The sequence below is a fragment of the Ochotona curzoniae genome, unplaced genomic scaffold, assembly GCF_017591425.1.
Source record: "Ochotona curzoniae isolate NIBS_2020 unplaced genomic scaffold, NIBS_Ocur_1.0 contig_66, whole genome shotgun sequence".
Lineage (NCBI taxonomy): Eukaryota > Metazoa > Chordata > Mammalia > Lagomorpha > Ochotonidae > Ochotona > Ochotona curzoniae.
The window spans coordinates 8,991,059-9,005,459 of NW_024466512.1; the positions used below are offsets into that span (position 1 = coordinate 8,991,059).

The 14,401-nt window shown below is 44.8% G+C and overlaps 1 long non-coding RNA gene across 3 annotated transcripts in view; it reads left to right on the forward strand.

Moving 5' to 3' along the window:
- The first annotated feature begins 2,297 nt into the window (after positions 1-2,297).
- Positions 2,298-14,401, forward strand: part of LOC121164114 — a 54,965-nt gene continuing 42,861 nt past the window's right edge. Inside the window, exons 1-2 of one of the 3 annotated variants that reach the window (XR_005885022.1) lie at positions 2,298-3,746; positions 7,060-7,131. This is a non-coding gene — a long non-coding RNA (uncharacterized LOC121164114). The remainder of the gene's footprint in view (positions 3,747-7,059; positions 7,132-14,401) is intronic. The other 2 variants (XR_005885021.1, XR_005885023.1) reach the window with 2 other exon arrangements.

The window sequence follows — 14,401 nt, forward strand, 5'->3', positions numbered from 1 at the left end:
GTGTATCCTGGCTGACTTGGGTGCTCCTCCTAGGCTCAGTGAACTCATCACAGTGTCTCCTGGGCTCCAGCTGACTAAGTGACTTTCTCACCAGATTTGTTTTTTTGTGCTCTAGTTTGTGTGTGTGCACGTGCGCTTAGTGAAGACCACTCAACAAAAAACCTGATACACAATGGGAATTATTTATATATGCATATATATAGTATACATATGTATATATACACAACCTATTGCGTCAGTCATGTAAATAGTGACTCTGAAGCAATGTGTGGCCCTCTTCCGGTTTATTTGGATATGTATACTACTTCATAAGTCGGAGGAGTTAAAAGGAATTTCAGCCAGGGTTCAAAAAAGAAGAGTTTCTTAAAACTTCTGCTAGTTGGAAAGTTAAATCAGCCTTTATGTTCTAATTAATCAATATTTTCTGGAATGCCAGCCATCATAGTATGTATTGAAAATTCTGCGGCTTTCTCTGATTTACCCACAGTTCTTTGAGTTATCTATATTTCTCTAGAGTTGTTAGGATTTTACTGGGTTAACTCTTTTGAAATAAGTAGGAACTATTATACTCCAACAATGCTAGAAACAGTTAATAGGCGACTCAAATTTATGATCTGCACAACAGTTTTGATTGTAACAGTTTGGATGAAAAGTGCCATTTCACAGGTTAGGGGAATGCGGTTTAGAACTACTAAGCAACTTGTCCAAGGCCGGAGAGCTGAAAAGAACATCGATATACATGAACTCAGGTCCACCGCCATGGGTACTGGGTGGATAGCTTGAGGTGCTTCAACGTTGTTTGTGATCACAAGGAAAAGCATTGATGACTGCATATCAAGGGAGTTCACAATAATGTAAAAAGCTGTGAAATGCTTGATTAATCTGATCAGTATTTATGAGGGTCCAAAGGGGAATTTTACAGACAGAATTATTTAAACTCACCTTAGCCTGATCAAATTAACTGGGGAACAAACCCAGCTTTCCTGTGACTCCTAAGCAATGGTTCCAGAAATCCGGTCTCCAGATGAACAGCCATGCAACCTCACTGGGAAATCTGTCACAAATTCCCAACTCCACCCTCAGCCACTGGCATCGTAACCCCGGGAAGTGTAGCCATGCTGTGTCTGCCAAGTTATGTCGTGGCACAGGTGTGCTGAGCACCCCACTAGGATATAACCTTCAGAAACGCTGGTTTCTACCTGTGCTCAGAATCTCCGTTCTTTCGTTTCCTGTAGTTCAATTGGCTCTTTTCCCACATTCTCTTTTGGCAAGAAATAGTTGACAATAATAAGCTAAAAAATCTCAGACTTGCTTAAAAGGCCAACTTCCCCAGGTGTACTCTAATAAATTCAACACATGGTCAGCACAGCTCATATATTGTTTTGTACAATTGCAGGACTGCCAGATGCTCGCTCATGGACCTTGGCAGTGCTGCCAATTCTTGAATTGAGGGAATTTTTATCCAGGGTAGTTCTAGAACTTGATGTGGCTTCATTGAATAAATTTATTTTTAAAATCAGTAATCCACATTTGATGCTAATAGGAAGTTGAGTACTCTTAAATCTTTCAGAGTTGGTGGAAACCTGCTATTTATTGTTTTATTTTATTTTATTTTTCACCCTGGAGCTAGGCTCATTTTTAAGCAAAGTGACATCTTTGGAGGGTTGTTACAAAATAAAGGAGCAGACAGGAAGCTAGGCTCAGCAGCAGAGCTGACTCCCATCACAGAGATAGTGGCCAACGCTGTGCCAAGAGCCCCTTCTTGGAGTGGCTGTTTCCGAAGGCGTGGTCTCGTTTTTGACCCTCCTCCTCCTTAGTGGCCCCCAATCGCTATCCTGGACGGGTTGGGAAAGTGGTGTCTCACTCAGTAGTTTTTTGCGACTCTTCCTGCAGCGACCTGCAACTTGCTTGAGAGCAGACTCCTTGATCTAAGTTTAACCTGCACACTCACGTTTGTCAAATGACTCAGAGACGTGTGTCCGCCCTGGCGAGAACCCATCAAGATTGTCAAGAAAAGTGGCAGCCCCTTTCCAAGTTAGCTACCTCTCCTCCCACCCACCAATCCCCGCTAAGAGGCCTACTTGAGGCCTAGATTCTGATTTAAAAACTGCTGTTGAAGAAGGAAAAGTCTGTGTCTCCCAATCAGAGCACGGAAAACTGGGCAGTAGACAATTCGACCTACAAGCATGCTGCATATAACATCACAGGGAGGCAGGACAGAGCACCGCCCTGCCCCGGGCTTACCTTGCTCTCCTTATCTCCTGGTGCATTCGTCCCTGGGTACTGAGCTGGGACTAAGGTCTGCCACTCAGGGCAGCGGGGGAAAAAATGTGGAAGGGCGGGTGGGAATTCAACAAACCCTCTTTAAGAGCATCGAAACACTCAACAAGAGCGAATTTGTGCTGAGGGGAATGACTGCCACCACCCATGTGCGCACACACACACACACACACACACACACACACACACACGGTCAGCCGAAAGTAGAGACCCCCTTGGGCTCAGGGTCTCTAAGTCCTATCACACAGAAGTTAGGCAGCTGTGGAAGTCTGACCTGCAGGACCCATCCCGTGCATCCTGGAGTCATTTGCATAGCGCCCCGGGAGAGCGAAATCACTCCTCGTGGAGGCAGACATGGGGGAACAGATAAAGCCCACGAAGAAAGCTTCTTTTGGACTTGAGAGATTAGGGTAGACGTGAGCCCATTACCGCTGTTTTAGGGCAGACTCCTCTCTGTTACAGATAACCGGGATCGGCACCGATTGGATTACTTAATAATGGGTCGCTGTAGTTCTGCCGTCATCGCTTATCGGGTACATTAGTTTAGAACCTGCAATTTTGAACTTAGCATGATTGAGCTTTCCAAAGATTGAATTACCAGACTTTTGTTGGTGAGTGTCTCTGTGAAATTTCCTGAAAAGGATAGTCCTGGTCCTTTGTGTGAAAGTGAAGCTGAGTCCCATACTTCACTGATATTTACAGACACCCAAATGATAGTACTAATGTACTTTAATGTGTGTCTGCCCGATGGGAAGGCTGTGTCTGCACTTCGGGGCTTTTGTTTTTCTTAAGATAATGCAGAGGACTGTGGGCCCTTTGTGAGCCTAATCGGAACAGGCAGGGATTTTTTTTTTCCTTCCTTCTTGTTTTCCTCAAAGTCTTATTTACAAGAAGCCTTATGCCAAATGCTTTTTTTTTTTTTTTGTAAACGATTCCATGTTTGCCCTTAATAAGTGTTACAGCACCAAAAATTTATCCTAATATCTGTCTCCTTAATGGCTTAGGTAGAGAATGGAGGAACAAAGGCAAGTTGATTTTTAACATGCTGTACCAGAAAATACCTACGCTGGGAAAGAGTGTCTTAATCTCCAAGCCATGAAGATTGAATGTTTTCAGAGTAATTTTACAGACATTGTGCCTGTCAATGCCGGCAGGGTTTAGAGTTCTTGAGTCACTGTAGGCTTAACAAGCATCCAGGCATGAACCAACTTCGTCATTCTGAGCAAGAGTAATAAATGTTGATCCGTGGTGACTGAGCAGAATGAAGCAATAATTTACCCGTGCTCTCTTTGCACAGCTTGTGTACAACTTCTGCTCATCAGAGACGGCTCCCGAGTCAATTTACAGCAAAGACAAATAAAGGACCAGAACATCCCAGCCCAGAAAGATCCTGAAGTTTTGGGTTTCTCTGAGCAAGGAATAAATATGCAAGGATGGTGGTGAGTGGCCCGCTGCCTATCGCTAAGGTATTGCAAAAAATGGAGGGATTTGCTACGACAAAAATAAAAATCCAGTGTAGACTAAAGACCTCTCAGTTTCACTTGAAATAAAGCTTGCATTTCAGATAGGCACAGGAAAATGGGTTTTTGGTTCCTAGTGTGTCTGTGAAGGTCATGGTTAAAATGTATTGACCTCGGCCATTTCTAGGGCTTGGTAATACGTTGATTTAAAAATGGACTTAGTGAAGAGTTTGTGCGAAATGCAAACAGCAAGCCAAGATGAGTAAGGTGTTCTATATCTAAATGTTTATATTGCAGAAATCATAAAGCTCAAGCAAGCCCGTAGACACGTAGTAAGCACAGAGATGCTGGGGCACTCAAGGACAAAGAAATCTGTCCGTGCTCCAGAGGCTGCAATCTAGTCCCGGGTCACTTCCAAAGGCCTGGTGTGGGGCGACACTTCCATTTCTGTTCTAAGGCATTTTTAGCAGTGAGTTGCTTTAAATGGGGAATCTAATCTTAGTATCCCACTGGCATTAAACAGAAAATTCTGAAATACTTCTCTCCACCGAGTTGGTTCTGAATCCTAAATTGGGACATAAAAGGAATCTTTCCAGGGGACTGTTTTCTTGGCCTGAATTACAATTTCAAGTGGGTGAAGGTTTCTCCCCGCTCTGCTTCTAGACAGCTCCTCCTTTATGACTTACTGGGACACATGCAGGTGCTTATTGCATGAATTCACTACAGGTGTGAAAATGCTTGAGGGTGTTTCAAAATGTCGGTGGACAAATGGAATTAAAAGTCATGTATTTGGGGTGGCACTGTGGCACAGCAGGGTGTGGCACTGCCTAGGATGCCAGTAACTCATATCAGGGCACCAGTGCCCTGCTCAATCCAGCTCCCTGCTGATGTGCACACTTGGTTGTGCCCCTGCCACCCAGCAAAAGGCCGATGCAGTTCCTGGTTCCTGGCTTTGGAGTGACTGAGTCCTGACAGTTAAGGCCATTCGGAGAGTGAACAAGAAGATGGATAGGTTCTGCTCTGTCCCCCTCTCTGTATCAACTTGCTTTTAGCACACAAAATAACTCCCTTTAAAAAAAAAAGAGATTTATTTTTATGCAAACTATTTTTGAGATTCCTGCATAGCTTTTTTTGTAGTCCGTATTTCCCACAAACTTTCTAAAGATTTTGCTTGTGTAGGTGCAATGACCTCCAATCTATTTTGGGTCCAGTTAAAGTTTCCAAAGGAATTCTGATTTCCAAAGAAGCTTTAAGTCAATAGCTTTAAATATAAACATACATGTGGATATATGTGTATATATGAATATGTTATTTGAGGTCTTAGGAGACCATCTGCTTAGTTTTTCCATCACCATTGAAGTGCTATGACTTCAGACGGAGAGAAGAATCTAGTGTTTCCCTCTAAACAAGATAGACTGTTGTCAACTGCAGGATAAAACCAGGGGTTAGGTTTTGCCTGGGATGCTGAATTCTCCCAGGAGGACAGAGAACAAATGGGTGCGGGCTACCCTGATGGGAGACTTGGGTTCCACAATTCCGTCTCAGAGACAGGGCCCTGGAGAGGCGAAGGAAAGAAAAGCCTCAAGTGAGAGAGGTCACCCCGATAAGCACAAAGAGGTGGCCCCTGGTGACTCCTCCCTTTGTGGCGGCTACACTTATTGGTGTGAATAATGTTGTTTTGTTTTCAGAAAGACAGTCACGAGGGGGAAAAAGAACTGCAAGTGATAAGCCCGACTCAGGAAATTTGAGAATGACGCATTTGTGATAATATATGCTAATTTCGCCAGGGAGATGTGAATATTTTCATAAAGAACAAAGCGAGAGACGGACTATAGCTTAGATCCATTTGTTTAGGCTTTCATATAGGCATTGCCCATGTTCAAAATGCACAAATCTCTTGAATTTCTAAAAAAAAGAAATACAGCTTGTTATGGTGGCTTATTTGTTTAGGATTACCATATTTTTCCTTGCTCTGGAGATAAAAACTCTAGTGGAGCCAGACTTCAAATAAATGATGTTCTGAGCAGACCAAAACAAAGACAGTGTTTCTGAGCCCAAATGAAAGTATTTTTTTTTTTTTTTTTGAATGACTCCCTCGCCCATTCACTGCTCCTTTGGGCTCTGGCTGAGATAAAGCCCAGAACACCTCCCAACCTATTCAAAGGTATCGGATTCTACCGAAGGTGAAGCAAGTGGGGCTATCTGCAATATTCATGAGTTGGGAACTTCTATTGTCTGCGTGACTGTACAACTGCTTGTGGTTGGCATTACATAACTGATCTTCAGAGGCACCCAGGGCTCCTATCAAGCCAAACCTTGTAAACCAGCCCAGAGGCCCCTCCTCTAGCACCCTGACACAGCCCCATTCTTATTCAGATCCCAAGAAAAACACGGTCCAGGCTTTGAAGTGTGCTGTCCCACTCCTTGGTTTACCAGACTGAACTAAAGGCCTTGATAACACATCTTCAAGTTCATGTTTTCTTTTCATAGCATTTGGGGTAGTTTTTTTTTTCCCCTCTCTCTAATGGAAGCAAAGTATGGCACACCAAAACTTTCTGCAATGGAGAGACAGGTTCAATTATTGGCAAGAAAGTATTAAACAGTCTAAATAATCCAAGGGCCTGTTTTGCTCAATCAGAGAGGAATTTCCAAGACCCTGCCTTTGAATAAGGAGTTGCAAAAGGCAAGAGATGCTAAACTTTTGATAGATGTTCTTCAAAGTCACTGCCATCTGCTTGGTAGTCAACTTCAAATGGAGGCCAAACCCAAGAGTCTAGAATCTTCCGCCCCATAGTGAGGGCTGTGCAGAGAGCCCCTGGATCTCAATCCTACCCCTCAGTTGTTACCTTGAACAAGCAACCTGATATTTCTGACTACTGTTTTTGTTTGTGTTTTTTGGTTTGTTTCTAAGTGGAAAACCAGATTTACAGAAAAAAAAAAAAAAGACAGATCTTCCATTCACTGGTTCACTCCCCAAATGGCTACAACAGTCAAAACTGAGCCACTCCAAAACCAGGAACAAGAAGCTTCTTCTGGGTCTCCCATGGATACAGGGCCCCAGGCTTTGGGTCATCTTCTACTGCTTTCCCAGTTAGCAAACGGGGAGCTGGATGGGAAATGGAGCTGCTGGGACATTCAGCAGTGCCCATATGCGATCCTGGCACGTGCAGGCAGAGGATTACGTAGTTGAGCCCCAATTCTCTGGCTCACCAGTCTCTCTGGTTAGTTTTTCAACCACATGGCCAGGGTATAGAGCCTCATTTCTAAAGCCCTATTATTTTATTTCTGCTGGTTTTCTTCTACTCTATGCATCATCCAGTGAAATCACAAGCCAAGTGTGAAGCCTACGATGGGTCTGAGCCTGGTGGAGAGACTTGAGAACCAAGCTTTGGTCGGTATCTCTAAAAGGTTGAATAATGTTCCCCAAAAGATACAACCACATCCTAACCCCAGGCACCTGGAGTGTGATTGTTATAAAAGGGTTCTTTGTAGATGTGACTAAGTGTCTCAAGGCAAAATCAACTTGGATGACCTGGTGGTGGGGGGTGGGAACTTAGGACAGAAGGTGACAGAGGCACAGAGAAGAAGGCAAAGTGCTGGCAGAGTCGAGATGGCATTGTCGCAGCCACAAGCCAAGGATTCCGAGAGTCATGAGCAGCTGAAGGCCCAAGCGCTCTCCCTTAGGCTGGGATGGGAGTGGGTCCTCCCAAAGCCTAGGTTGCTGATTTCTGGAGTCTGGAACTGTAGAACTAAATTTTTGTTATTTGAAGCCTCCCTGTTTGTGGCACTTGGGTAGGGTGACTTTCAGAAATGATGTAATATCTGTGTGGCTGCCTGCAAGTGGTAAAGGGCTGGGCCAACCTCAGAGCTCTACATCCCTTCTCCTCGATGCCAGTGGGCATTTAGCCAAGACCGGATACACGAAGTACCTGAAAGCAGGCCACCGCTGGTCACTCTCCTCCTCCTCCCACTTTAATGCATTGTGGGAAGACCATGCACTTGAGTACAGGGTTACTTAGAGGGGTGGCTGGTTCATGGGGAAATGTTGAGAGATATTCGGAGGTGAATCTTCAGGGCAGGGATTGGCAGTTGTTGGCCACTTGCAGAGTGGCTGTGTACCCGATCAGGTGGGGAGAAAAGCAGGAGGATGCCATGAGGGTGCCAACAGACCAGACCATGAATTCTCACTGGTGAGCCACCCCCTTGAGAAGCCATTGTGATCCCCGCGATACAATCTGGCCATTTTCTTAGCTCCCAGAGTCAGGCTGGAGAAATGCAACTGTGAGGGGTGTATCAGTTGGAGGTGCTGCTCCACCTTCCACCTGCCAGTTCCCATCAGCAGATTTGGAGCTTGACACAGCCCCTTCCCAAGGGAGAGGCCTTGGAAGGAAGTGAGATGCCTGGACCCAGCTTCCAAGCACCTTCCTTGGCCTTCGGGTCCCTTCTGGGCTCTCTGTAGGGCCCAGATGCGCACTTCCAACAGTGCACCTCAGCTTGATTCACCACCCTCCTGTTGCTCATTCTGTGGTTTCCTATCCTTCTGCTCAGGGCCTGGTGTTGTCATCACTGCTTTGGAAAAGCCATTTGTGATGTAGAATGGGCTATGCACACTTTTGGGAGTGCTAAGCCACTTTGGTGTTCTTCTGGCAATGCATCTATTCTCGGAATTGTCAACGACAGGTTTCCCACCTGCTGTGATCTTTCCCATAAACTCCTTGGGCGGAGCACAGGTCTACTTCCTCCTGTTTGTTCCTTTTTTTTGCCTTGCATGTCTGTAACCACATACATGGCACACTGACATAGCCTTCATGAAAATTTCAGGCATTACATAAGCACAATAGTAAAAGCAAATGTCCCCTTCACCTTGTTTATACCCTCACTCACTGCTCAAAAAGTAAAGGCTAATAACTACTTTGCAAGTTTCCTTCTAGACTTGTATCCTTGCATTCAAACTATTTGTGTGTAAGCTCTATCCTTTCCTCCATCCACCCATCACCTGCCCATATCTATCTAGACGTTTAATCTTTTACTTCACTCTATTTTTCCACAGCTTGTTTTTTCCCTTTCACATCATGTCTTTATAATCTTTTCATGTCAATTTTTAGTGTTCAATGTAATACATTGTAGTTGACTCAATGACAGATGAGCAATCATATTGTTTGACCATTCATAGACACTCACAGATGCTAACACACAAATTTAAACAAACAAAAAAAAACTTGCTGAGTTAAAACTTGCACTTCTCTGACAGTCTCTGCAGGGCCCTTGCTGCTTGATCTTTGTACGAATTCTCAGGTAATTTCCCCTCCTTATTGAGAGCTTTCATTTCTGCTGGAGTCTAGATTTGTTTTTCCATAGGAAGGACTTTAACTCTTCCGTCCTTTAGAAATTCCTTGAATCTCTTGTGAGCATCTTACACTTTCCAATACTATTATGAGGGCACCCTTTCCCCCTCACAGCCTTCACACAGTCACACATCCACTCACTCACAACCACACTTACACACACACACATTCACATCCACACACAGACTCATACACTCACTCACACAGTCACACATACACACCCACACACACACACACTCATATCCCACTTCTAACGATTTGTAGAACTTGGAGAGCCAGGAGACCTGCAGGTGCAGCCTGCTCCCTTGAGCCAGGCTGGGAGAAACAGTCTAGTTTAGGTCTTGTGCTCAGCATCAGCGCTTGGAAACCACGATGAATAAGAAAAGTATTTGTTGAGACGACAAATGAATTTTGCGTTAGGCAGTTACTGACATTAGCTCAAGGATAAATGTTCTCTTAAAGGAACTGACTTGGTACTGATTTTAGTATTTCTAAATTATCCTACAATTTACCACTCACAACTTGCAGTAAGATATTGTGCAGATGAATTCCTATGTGGGGAAAATGAAGGATTTCTTGAAGTCGTTGTGTATGTATCTTTAACTGTGATGCAAATTTAGTACAAAAGGCCACTTTTCTTTGTTCATGGAGGCTTCACAACCTGCTCTCAGACAGCAACAGGTGAATTTAATGGATTCAATTTGATGACTTGTGTCCCATAAAAAGATGTGTTGATATACATGTGGGGCACTCAGCTGCTTTTAAAATTTCATTTAGAGATTTAACATCACCTAGATATAAAGGGACTACTAATGGGACGACACCGGAGGATGCTTGAAAACAAGCACCTGCCCAGAGTACTTGGCTTAAATTTGCCAACTTCCTCTTGAGATTCACGGAGATACTCATGCAACCCAAATGTAGCCTCCTTTGCAGTCTTGGCCCTCTGCTCGCTCCTGCTGACAGGTGCTGTAGCCGTGAGGCCTGCTGGGCCTTGCTCCTTCCTTGGCAGCCATCTGTCAGCGAGGCCTTCGCTCCTCCAGGCAACCGGCGCGTTGATAAGAATATACACTTTCTGCAGTTGACAGACTTTTTGCTATTCAAAACACTGTTAAAAAAATGGCTATAGGAATTTAATTAGCAACTTCCATTAAGAGATTAGATGAGAAGAACAAAGAGAAAGCAAAGGAAAGCCTTCTTAATAAAACTGGAGAAGCTGCAGAATTATTCATAGCATAACAAAGGAAGTAGAAGATCTGCTTGGTGAATTGTTAGAGGTGCTGGGGAGATTCTCCCAGGCTGCTTAGGCTAGGCGTAATGAGGCGCTGTGTGAGGGGTGGAATTTTGAGCAAACCCCTGCTCTTGGCATGAGCAGGTAGCAATGGCCTTGAGACACAACTCTGTGGGCCCCAGAGTTTGTGGTCAATGGATTTAGTGCTGTTTCGTTAGGGCCTCATCCTGAATGGGTCAACAGATGACTTATTACGGAGCCTTGAGCCTGGGCCTCCGGTTACCTCCATCGGTTGGCCAGCCGGCTCAAAGGTGCGTGCTAGGAGAGCATAGAAGTAGACCAGGACAAGCCCGTCTCTTCTGTTGAGAACATAGGATTTGATTAAACATTCAACAGCAGGGTAGAGATGCCTGTGTCTTGGTCTGCTCTGTGTGGCTGTAGCATACACTGGACCATATGTAAAGAGAAAAGATGTGTTTCCTATGGTTCTGGAGGTTGCCAAGTTCAAGATGCAGGAGCCGGCACCTAACAAGGGCCTTGTGGCATCGTCCATCACAGCATTGCACAAGGTGAGCGAGGAAAGAGTGAGGGCAGGAGGAAGGAGGCGAAAGCACTGTTTCCTCAGGAACCTGTTGCCCTGAACACAGCATGCTTTTCTTCGTGCTGGCCGTTCTCAGGACCTGACCCCTCTCCTTCCCAACACTACAGCCTCAGAGATCAAGTTTCTGGGACAATCACTCTGTGAGACACGTTCAGACCATAGCCATGGGTGTGGTAGGTGGAGGGCAGATACTTGGATGTTATGTCAGGTCGCCCATGGTGGGTGCAGCGCAGACACATGGTTCTTCAGTCAGGAAGACACATGTGTGGCAAATACTTGATGCTTAGGCCATCAGGTCATGGACCTGCAAAGCTCATCTGTTCACACGCTTTAGGTTGGTAATCAACTGGGCAAGTGGTTGGTTCACAATCAGTGATGGAGCCCCTGGCCATGAATTCCTATGATTCCCAAATGCTGACCCTGTTTCTATAGAATACCCAAGAAAGGCATCAAAATGGGCAAAGCAGAACCGTGCTCTGCAAAACCAGTTTCAATCCACCATTCCTCCTTTGCAGCCTGTTCTGTAAAATGCACTCATTTCCCTGGCCCAGGGAGAGAAGAATGGAATTCTGTATTTCAATGCATCTTGGGATTTTGATCATTTAAAAAGGTTGATAAATAGATTCAGGTGAGAATCTCATCATAAAGCATCAATGGAAGCAGTTTGCTCATTCTTCCTGTTTCCTTGTTTGTTTAGACTTATTTATTTTCATTGGAAAAGCAGATCCATAGAAAGATCTCCTATCCATCGATTTACTCCCCAAAAGACTTCAACAGCTGGAGCTGAGCCAAGTTGAAGTAAGGAGCCTCGTTAGGGTCTCCCACATAGGTACAGGGTCCTGAGACTTTGGGCCCTCTTCCACTGCTTTTCCAAGCAGGGAGCTGGATGGGAAGTGGAGCAGCTGGGACATGAACTGGCACCCATGTGGGATCCCAGCACTTGCAGGCAGAGGACTAGCCAGCTGAGCCACTGTGCTGGCTTCATTCTTCTTGATTTTTAATTGGCATAAATTCAGATGTGGTAACATTGTCTTCATACTTTCCAGTGGATGTCCTGACAGCCACAGGAAACCTGACAATAGGGGATTTGTATAAATTGTGTGCTGTGTGTGTGTCTGTGCGTGTACATGTTCACAGAGATCTGTCGGGGGAGTTAACTGAACTTCTCGGATTAACCATCCTTAGCTCCAAAGTCACAATCGGGTAAAAAAAAATTACATTAATTAATAATTGAGTCGTAACCTACATACTCTGAATACAAGATATGTCTGTAAAGGATTCTAGTTACTAAAAGGTTAATTAATTTCTCTGTTTCCAAGAAAAAATAAAACGAATTTAAGATTATGAGATAGATGGGTGAATTTCCGAGGGACAAAAGAGCTAGGAAATTGCTGATGGTGTGTCAGAGGAGCCAAAGGAAATTCTGCTCGTGGCCTTGTGCTCTTGGGAACTCAGCCGTTCTTGCCGTCGTTAGTATAAAACGAATGGTGTTCATGCGTACCTTTCGGTGCTTGCTAGATGCAGCCGAGCCTACTTCCTGTGCGGGCAGCAGTGCTGCTCTAGAGTCTTTGCAGCCTGACCCCTTGACGGCCTTGTCCCCGCTGGGACAGGACTTCCTGGTGGGCTTTCTTCTTGAGCACTCCTTTCTTTTTCTTGCCTGGAGGTCACGCGTGACACATGGCTCCTGGTTGCATGGATGTTACATATGGCATCCTAGAATGTTCCCACTGAGCTTGGGATTTCTCTGGCCACCAGTCAATTTAGCCTTTTGAGCTTTACGCCACAAGTGTCTCTGCCTGGCAGGGATTACTCACTCCTCAAACATTTCCTTAACACCAACCATGTTCCAGGCACTAGAGAGAAAGAAGAAAGACGGGAAGAAAAGGAAGGAAGAATAAAAACAAACAAAGTGAGAAGGGATGGATAGAAAGAAAGGGAAGGAAGGAAGGAGGGAAGAGAATACAGCTGTCCCTCACAAAGCTTTTAAACATAAGTTTAAAAGAGAGAGAAGGCATTATGCAAGAAATGCTGGTGAGCACAGTGGAGTTGCCATCAGTAGAGAGAGGAGAGATTGAAACTTCCCTTAGAGGCGAGCTAAAGTATGGAGAGAGGTCTGACGTGCAGGTCACTGGGTGGAGCTATTAGAAGGGTAATGGTCGCCATGGTGGGGAGCTCCCATATGCTTTGGAAGTCCAGGGAGAAGACTGAATAGCAAACATTCCAGTTGCTTCCTGGTAGAAGAGTCGTGAGAATTTTCTTTTTGGTTACCAACAAACTGAAGCTCACAGAATTGGCTTAAACCTATCCTTGATTCAAGGAAGAGTGAACACATGGAAATTAAACTCCTCCTTAGATTTTTTTTTTTCTTTAATACACACGGAAGAGGAAGTCTTGGGAAAAGGAAACATCCTTGGCTCTTGATCTTGAGAAGTCAGGGGTGACTGAAGCTATTTGGGGATGGAGAGGCTATGTGACCTTCAGGGAGCAGGCAGATGGCTGTTCCCAGGATTACCCTGACAAGAACAGGGCTGTCCCTCCCTCCCGCAGTATCTCTTTTAAACTTATGTTTAAATAGCCATACTTAAATGATAAGGCACTAGCCTTTCACCTCCAGGATCCTAACTGGATTCAAACTCCGTTCTTCTGGGAAATGAGTTTGGTTGTCAAAGCTGAGCCTCGTAGACACAGTCCTTATCTCCAACCTCCAAGCATGATTCAGCCCGTGGTCGCGGGCTTGGAAGGCAATGAGTTGGGGTGAAGAATAAATTATTGAAGCAGTTAAATCAATCCTGGATTCAAATCCCAACTCTTTGAACGATGGCACCTTTCTGTACAGACCACAAAACTGCTTTTTCAACGCTCCACTCTCTAGCTGGGCAGTAGAAAGCCACTCAGAGCAGCTAAGCCTCCCAAAATGAGGCCAAAGCTGCAAGGAGGCATCAGCTGCAGCACCTTAATACATTTAAATGTCCTTTGAATAGTTCCCTTATCGACTGCGGGAGATACTGCATGTCTTTGTCCCAAACCCACTGTAAGCGATGACTGTTACTTTTATCTCTACTGTACTTGAAGATGTCTAAACATGTCAAGGCAATATCATGAGCAAAGACGATGTGTTCGCAAGCAAATTGGGTTCGTTTAGAATAACACATCCAGTGTTGTCCCCAAACACTGTAAAAATAAAAATAGCATAGAGCCAAAGGACTATGGAAGACCCAGTCTCCAGTTTCTTCTGCTTGGCTCAGAAAGGAATAATTAGCAGCAAGGAGCTGGGACGACTCAGCCGATAGATGAGAAATACGCTTCGCTGGGATCCTTTGATGGTGGTGAATGGCTTGCTTTGCAGGTCCTGAGAGTCAGACGTTTATTTCTGCCGTGTTGGGCGTGCCCCCCTCCCTACTCGGCGGCTCCTTGTTCCATTTATCAAGTTGGCATTTTGCACACAATAAAATGGATGACAGTTTCATTACAGAATGGCATCACT